At 40.3% G+C, this 6,909-nt stretch overlaps 1 protein-coding gene across 1 annotated transcript in view; it reads left to right on the forward strand.

The window, feature by feature from the left end:
* Positions 1-6,909, forward strand: part of FBXO42 (F-box protein 42) — a 66,876-nt gene that overhangs the window by 14,111 nt on the left and 45,856 nt on the right. The gene's annotated exons all lie outside the window — the stretch shown is intronic.

Raw genomic sequence — 6,909 nt, forward strand, 5'->3', positions numbered from 1 at the left:
CCATGGCATTACAGCTCACAGCAACCTCCAACTCCTGGGCTCAAGCGAGTCTCCTGCCTCCACCTCGCAAGTAGCTGGGACCACAGGCGCCCGCCACAACGCCCGGCTATGTTTTGGTTGCAGCCGTCATTGTTGTTTGGCGGGTCCGGTATTTTATCTTTTTAATGAAGATAATGTAAAATGCAAGTTTATATTTTATAACTAGAATTAGAGGAAAGTGTTAGCCTAAATGTATTATGTTATAGGCACTTTGTTAATAATTTTGTATTCTGCTTTTTCATTTTCTCTACTCCAAGCAGTTTAAGGTGTTATGCTTAGAGTTTTAAACATCTGACATTATGTAGAGGGAAAACAAGGGAAAGGCATACATGGTATTTCTGAGATCGTGCTTAGGAAGTAGCCAGACATTAGTACTAAGTCCTAGAATGACTCTATTTTAACATAGTATATGTTCAGCAAACATCTATGACTAGAGTCTCACAAACTTTGAAGGTGAAAGGTATTGATTATAAAATTCTAATTTCAACAGTGAAGTTATAAGTAAAATATTCTTAGAGGCTGGCTATCCCAGATATAATCTTGTATCCGGAGGAGAGTTTAGCAGAGAATTATAACTTACCATTGTCTTCGAATTGAATCTGAATAGGTCAAAGGAATAGGTTAAACTATTGCTGTGTGTTCAGTTCTCTTATGGAGCTGTTTTTACTTTTGCTGTTATAAACTGCTTAGAGCAGTGGTTCTCAACCTGTGGGTTGCGACCCACAGAAACTATATTAAAGGGTCATGGTATTAGGAAGGTTGAGAACCACTGGCTTAGAGCATGGCTTGGCACCAGTAGGTAGCTCAGTGGTTAGGATGCTGGCCACATGCACTGGGGCTGGCAGGTTTGAACCCAGCCAGAGCCTGCCAAACAATGACAACAATAATAGCCAGGCGTTGTGGTGGGTGCCTGTAGTCCCAGCTACTTGGGAGGCTGAGGCAAGAGAATTGCTTCAGCTCAAGAGTTTGAGGTTGCTGTGAGCTATGACACCATGGCACTCTACCAAGGGTGACATGGTGAGACTCTGTCTCAAAATAAAAAAATAATAAAATGCTTAGAGCAGGGGATCTCAAGGTGTGATTCCTGGATGTCTGGAGAGTAGGGTATCCATGGGCACTCGAAATCAGAACTAACTGCTTGTTTACTTCAAACTGTGTGTGTGTGACATTGAAGAACACAGTGATGACCAGAATAATTCAGTGACACTGCCTTGATTTATACTAAGACTCCATCACTTTACTCACCATTGCTTTTGTACTAATAGTGCCAGTGCCAACAATGTGAAGAAGGCAAGTGTTGTTATGTAAAAATAGTTTTGAGAGGGTCTCATGTGTTCTGAGGAATCCACAGACTTTGAGAATCATTGAAAATACTGAGAGTATTTTTTTCTTTCCAGACAAAGTTTCACTTTGTCGCCCTGGGTAGAGTGCCATGGCATCATAGCTCACAGCAACCTCAAACTCCTGGGCTCAAGCAATTCTCTTGCCTCAGCCTCCTGAGTAGCTGGGACTACAGGCTCCTGCTATAACACCCAGCTATTTTTTAGAGACCAAGCCTGGCTCTTGGTCAGGCTGGTCTTGAACTCGTGAGCTCAAGCAATCCACCTGCCTCAGACTCCCAGAGTGCTAGGATTATAGGCATAAGCCACCTTGCCTGGCCCTTTACTGAGAGTATTTAATGAAATTATAGGAGGGTCCATTTTAGGCCCAATATTTATTGTGGATGGGGAGGGGTAACTTCACTTACCTGTAGAAAATTTGAGTAAGAGGTAGATAAGTTTTCTAAAGACTGAAAACTTTTTTTAAAACAAGTAGTTTTAAACTTTGAGAGAAATTGAATGAGTCTAGGCAAAATAAAAACCAGGTTGGGAAATATTCTAGGGTGAGCAATTATCACAGCATTAGCTCAATTAGCTCAGCTTTTTTTTTTTTTTAGACAGAGTCTCACTATGTGGCCTTGGGTAGAGTGCTATGGTGTCAAGGTCACAGCAACCTCAAACCCATGGGCTTAAGCAATTCTCTTGCCTCAGTCTCCCAAGTAGCTGGGACTACAGGCAACTGCCACAATGCCCAGCTATTTTTTGGTTGCAGTTGTCGTTGTTTGGCAGGCCCGGGCTGGATTTGAACCTGCCAGCTCCAGTGTAGGTGGCTGGCATCCTAGCCACTAAGCTACAGGCGCTGAGCCTGTATGAGAAAGGGGAAAAGTATGTTTCAGTTAACTAGCTTTTGAAATTAGTATTACCACAAAATAGAAACAATTTTTTGAAGGAGAAATGGAAAGGATAATACAATAAGTGAGCCCACAGAAGCTCAGAGGTTAGTGGATTTGGATAATTATTTTTATTTTAAAATATTTTTCAATCTTCACTTAAAATTCAAAAAATGGTGCCATAGATAATCTCTTTTTAAAACATCTCTGTGTCATTGTCTCCACCTGTCTTATTGTCTCTTCTGGTCAGTCTCTTGTTTCTGTCTGTCTGTATGTACTCTGCTTTAACTGACAAACTGAAGAGCATGGCCAGGTACAGTGGCTCACGCCTGTGATCCTAACACTTGGGAGACCGAGAGGTGGGTGGATTGTTTGAGCTCAGCCTGAGTAATAGCGAGACCCTGTCTCTACTAAAAATAGAAAAACTAGCCGGGCATTGTGGCCTGTAGTCCCAGCTACTTGGGAGGCTGGAGCAAGAGGATCGCTTGAGCCCAAGAGTTTGAGGTTGCTGTGAGCCGCGATGCCACAGCACTCTACCCAGGGCGACAAAGTAGGACTCTGTCTCAGATAAACAACAACAACACCGAAAAACCCCGAAGAGTACCATTACGGGGAAAAGTATGATGGTTTTCAAACTAGGTTGAAAACAGGGAATTCCTTTAATTTATTGTCTTAGTTCCTTCCTCTTTCTGCTATGTATTTCTCCTGGGATCTCAGTTTTCTTTCTCATCCCCAACTCATGTTGAGCTTGAAATACGTATTTCTAATTCTTATTATGGGATAGAGATATATATGCTTGTTTGTTTATTTATTCACTCATCAAGTTCACTGATTCTGTTGTTTACTTTTGAGAAAGGTCTTAAACTGTCACCAGGGCTGGAGTGTAATGGTGCAAGTACAGCTCCCTGTAGCCTTTAATTCCTGGGTTCACGTGATCCTTCTGACTTAGCCTCCCAAATAGCTGGGACTACAGGTGCATACCACCATGCCTGGCTAGTATTTTTCATTTTTGGTAGAGAAATGTTCTTACTATGTTGCCTAAGCTGATCTCAAACTCCTGGTGTCAAGCAGTCCTCTCTCCTCAGCCCCACAAAGTGCTGGGATTACAGGTGTGAGCCACTGTGCTCACATATTTCATATTCAGTCAGGTGAAAGTGGAACTCAGTACTTTCCCCCATTTTTCTCTTTTTCCTCATTTAGTTAATATGATCATCATTCTCAGTCACATAAACTTAAAATTTAGATTCATCCTTTATTCCACTTTTGTTCAAGAGCTACATCCCATTGATTCCGATCTCTGTGCAATCATCTTCATATTGTTTGTTTTCTCATTACCCTAATTTAAGATCTAGTTACTACATCTTTTCTGAATCATCACAGTATACTCCTAGTCTTCTTGCCTTCTTCTGTTTTCCTTCAAATCTGGACTAGATGCTATTTGCAGTTTTCTCTAAAACTGGGGACAGTGACACCTCCTAGGGCTTTTGGACATGTGTGAGGTCATTGTTTATTATGTGACTAGAGAGCATTACAAGCATTTAGTAGGCAAGGACCAGGGATGCTAAATACCCTGCAGTGACTAGAAAAATCCTACATACAAACAATGTCCTGCCCCAAATGACAAGAGTCCCCATCAGGAAACACTGAATGTCTGAAACATACACCAGCCAAAAAGGCTGTGTTGCAGGTAGAAGTTTCTGTTCCTCCTGGGTTTCAAGACCCCACCTTACCTTTTCAGCATAACTCATTGATGCATCCTTATACAGCTGGGCTTCAGCCAAATGAGCCTTCTTTTTGTGCCTTAAACTTCCCTCCTTCATGGTTTTGCTTGGAAGCCCTGATTTTCCTGTACAACCTTTCCTTCTGTCCTGTTCCTTTTTCATTACTAGAATTGTTTGCCCTTTTTTTTTTTTTTTTAATTTTGAGACAGTCTCACTCTGTCGCCCTGAGTAGAATGCCATGGTGTCATTACAGCTCACAGTAACCTCAAACTCTTGGGCTTGAGCAATCCTCTTGCCTCAGCCTCCCAAGCTGGGATGTTTGCCCTTCTTGACTGACTGAAGTGTCCTATCCACTGAAACTCATATCAAAGCCAAAAGCCACATTCTTCACAAACTGCTATAAAATTCCCTGCTGTAGAGATTAAGCTCTTTTCTTTCTCTGCTTATATTCCCTGAATACTTTATTCGTACCTTCCTACATTATTTGTTGCCATCTGTCTTTTACCATTATTATCTGTGCGAAAGAGACTACATGCAAAAAAGGAAGGAACTTGAAGTACTTGAAAAGAAAGTGTCTTAGTTCCTCTAACCCATAATCTCTTCTTCTGTATAATGTGTGTGACAGATTCTCAGCCACAGGTTTGCTGAGAAATGTGATTGAGGAAACACTTGTAAAATATGTTTCAAGCTGTAAAAAGGTGGGATGATGATGACGTCTCCTTCACAAGATTGTTGTCTGCTTCAAAACAGGCAGGCTCCATATCTTAGAGGTCTTTATACCATTTCATTCATTGTTGATGTCAATGAATTTTGCTATCTAGTAAGTTTTTTGGACTCATGCACAACAGAGATATGCTCAATACAGTACCTTTACTATGTAAAAGTCTAGGACAAAAAAGGCAGGTATGGTAAACAGGCCACTTCTCCTAGCTTTTTGGTGTGTGCGTGGCTAATCATGTAAGTCTTGATTAATGTAGGATGTCCTTTTCAGATTGATGTAGGGGCCTACTGGATCCCCAACATCATGCTTTGAAAACTTCTTAGTGTTAGGCTTCAAATATAGTCAAGTAGTTCCATACAAAATGCTGATTGTGCTCCTGCAGGAGCCAGCAGGCCCAGATTGGATAATCATCCTTGCTTATTCCATAGTTATGTAATTACAGACCTTATCAAATATGTTCTGGCTTGTAGATGTGAGGCACATGACAAGTCTCTTTAAGCATGGGATAAATGTCTTAGGACCTTTCACTGGAGACAAATGAGAAAACAAAAAAGAATTTAACATCTGCAAGTACAAAAGTTGGAGTGTACCATTCATTCAGAGAGCATTTATTGAATGCTCCATGCACCATGGAGAATATGAAACTATTGGAAGATCTTGCATTTCAGATGATTATAGAATTCAGAACTGTGAAGAACTGTTTGTTTGCTGTGTGTGTAATTAAATTGTGACTATTACTTGTATTTGAATAGGGATTATTAGATATTAACTTGAGATATGTATCCTGTAATGGTTGTTCATGGAGCATTTAAGTCCATTTCAGAAAATTTGAAGAGATTGAGTAATTGAAATAAACATTCTAAATATTATTTCTTAGCCCAGTATTCATACTGTACTATGAGCTTTGTATAGCACATTCCAATGGTCTATATGTTCTGAGAGTAAAATGTTCTATTTGGGTGGAGAACTTGGGAAAAGGGAAATGACTACTTGAGCACTGGAAATTGCTGAAATTCTTAATTTTTTCTAAAAAGCTCCTTTGAACTTGTTTGGTTTTCCTCCCCACCCCCTCACTAAGATCAGCACATAGGTATCTTAAAAATAGGCAATACACAAAGCTCAATAAGATGCTTAAAATAGTTCAGTGTGTTATTGATAGTTATTTTCTCATTCCATTATATCTCAGTTCTTAACATAGTTGCCTAAATTGACTCCTTTCCTCTCCCAGCTTGATAATTAACTGCTGGTCATTGAAAATACAGTAGTATGTGAAAACTTGCCATTTTAGTTCCACTAGCTTTGCATACTTTGGGCTGTGCCTTCCTCTTCCAGAAGTCTTTGTTTGCTCAAAGAGAAGCAGGAAAATGCCAATTGCCCTATTTTAGTATAGGATTAAAATACATGTGGTAAAGATCTCATGGGGCCCAGCTGTGCCTGGGTTTTCAATCCAAATAGAGAAGAAAAATGTTTGCTGCTTCTTTGAAAAATATAGGCACTATGCTCTTTTGCTTACACCAAGGAGACAGCTGCCAAGAATTTATCTATGAGGAACAGGGAGGTATAAACAAGCCCTTGACTCCTTTAGTTGTGAAATCATGGATTTGTTTTATTAAACATTGTTATATTGAATACTAATTATGATTTCAGAACCAGAGGACAGTGCTAATTTCTGTTCTGGAGGTCTGGAATATCAAGGGAGAAGAATGTTCTTTCATGCCTAGCACTAGTTGGCTCTGTTTAAAATACCCCATTTGTCAGGATTTTAGATCAAGATAGGTCAAAAGAGACCCAGGTATCTGGAGTTGAGCTTCTTTAGTCGAGATTAAAATATGGCTCCAGTAATTATCATTTTGTTTGTCTAATGTTTTCTTATTTGATCCTTCATTATTTGCAGTTCTTAGCAAATCTGAAACATAAGCAATGAAATTTCTTTCTTTTTTTTGAGACAGAGTCTTAGTTTGTCATCCTTGGTAGAGTGCTGAGGTGACATAGCTCACAGTAACCTCAAACTCTTGGGCTCTAGTGATTCTCTTGCCTCACCCTCCCAAGGGGAGGGACTACAGGCATGTGCCATGGTGCCTGGATACATTTTTTTTTTTTAAGAGACAGAGTCTCACTTTTTCGCCCTCGGTAGGTGTCATGGCTCACAGCAACCTCCAGCTCCTGGGCTTAGGTGATTCTCTTGCCTCAGCCTCCCGAGTAGCTGAGACTACAGGCAC

This window comes from Otolemur garnettii, unplaced genomic scaffold (assembly GCF_000181295.1).
Source record: "Otolemur garnettii isolate 467f Iridium unplaced genomic scaffold, OtoGar3 scaffold00009, whole genome shotgun sequence".
NCBI lineage: Eukaryota > Metazoa > Chordata > Mammalia > Primates > Galagidae > Otolemur > Otolemur garnettii.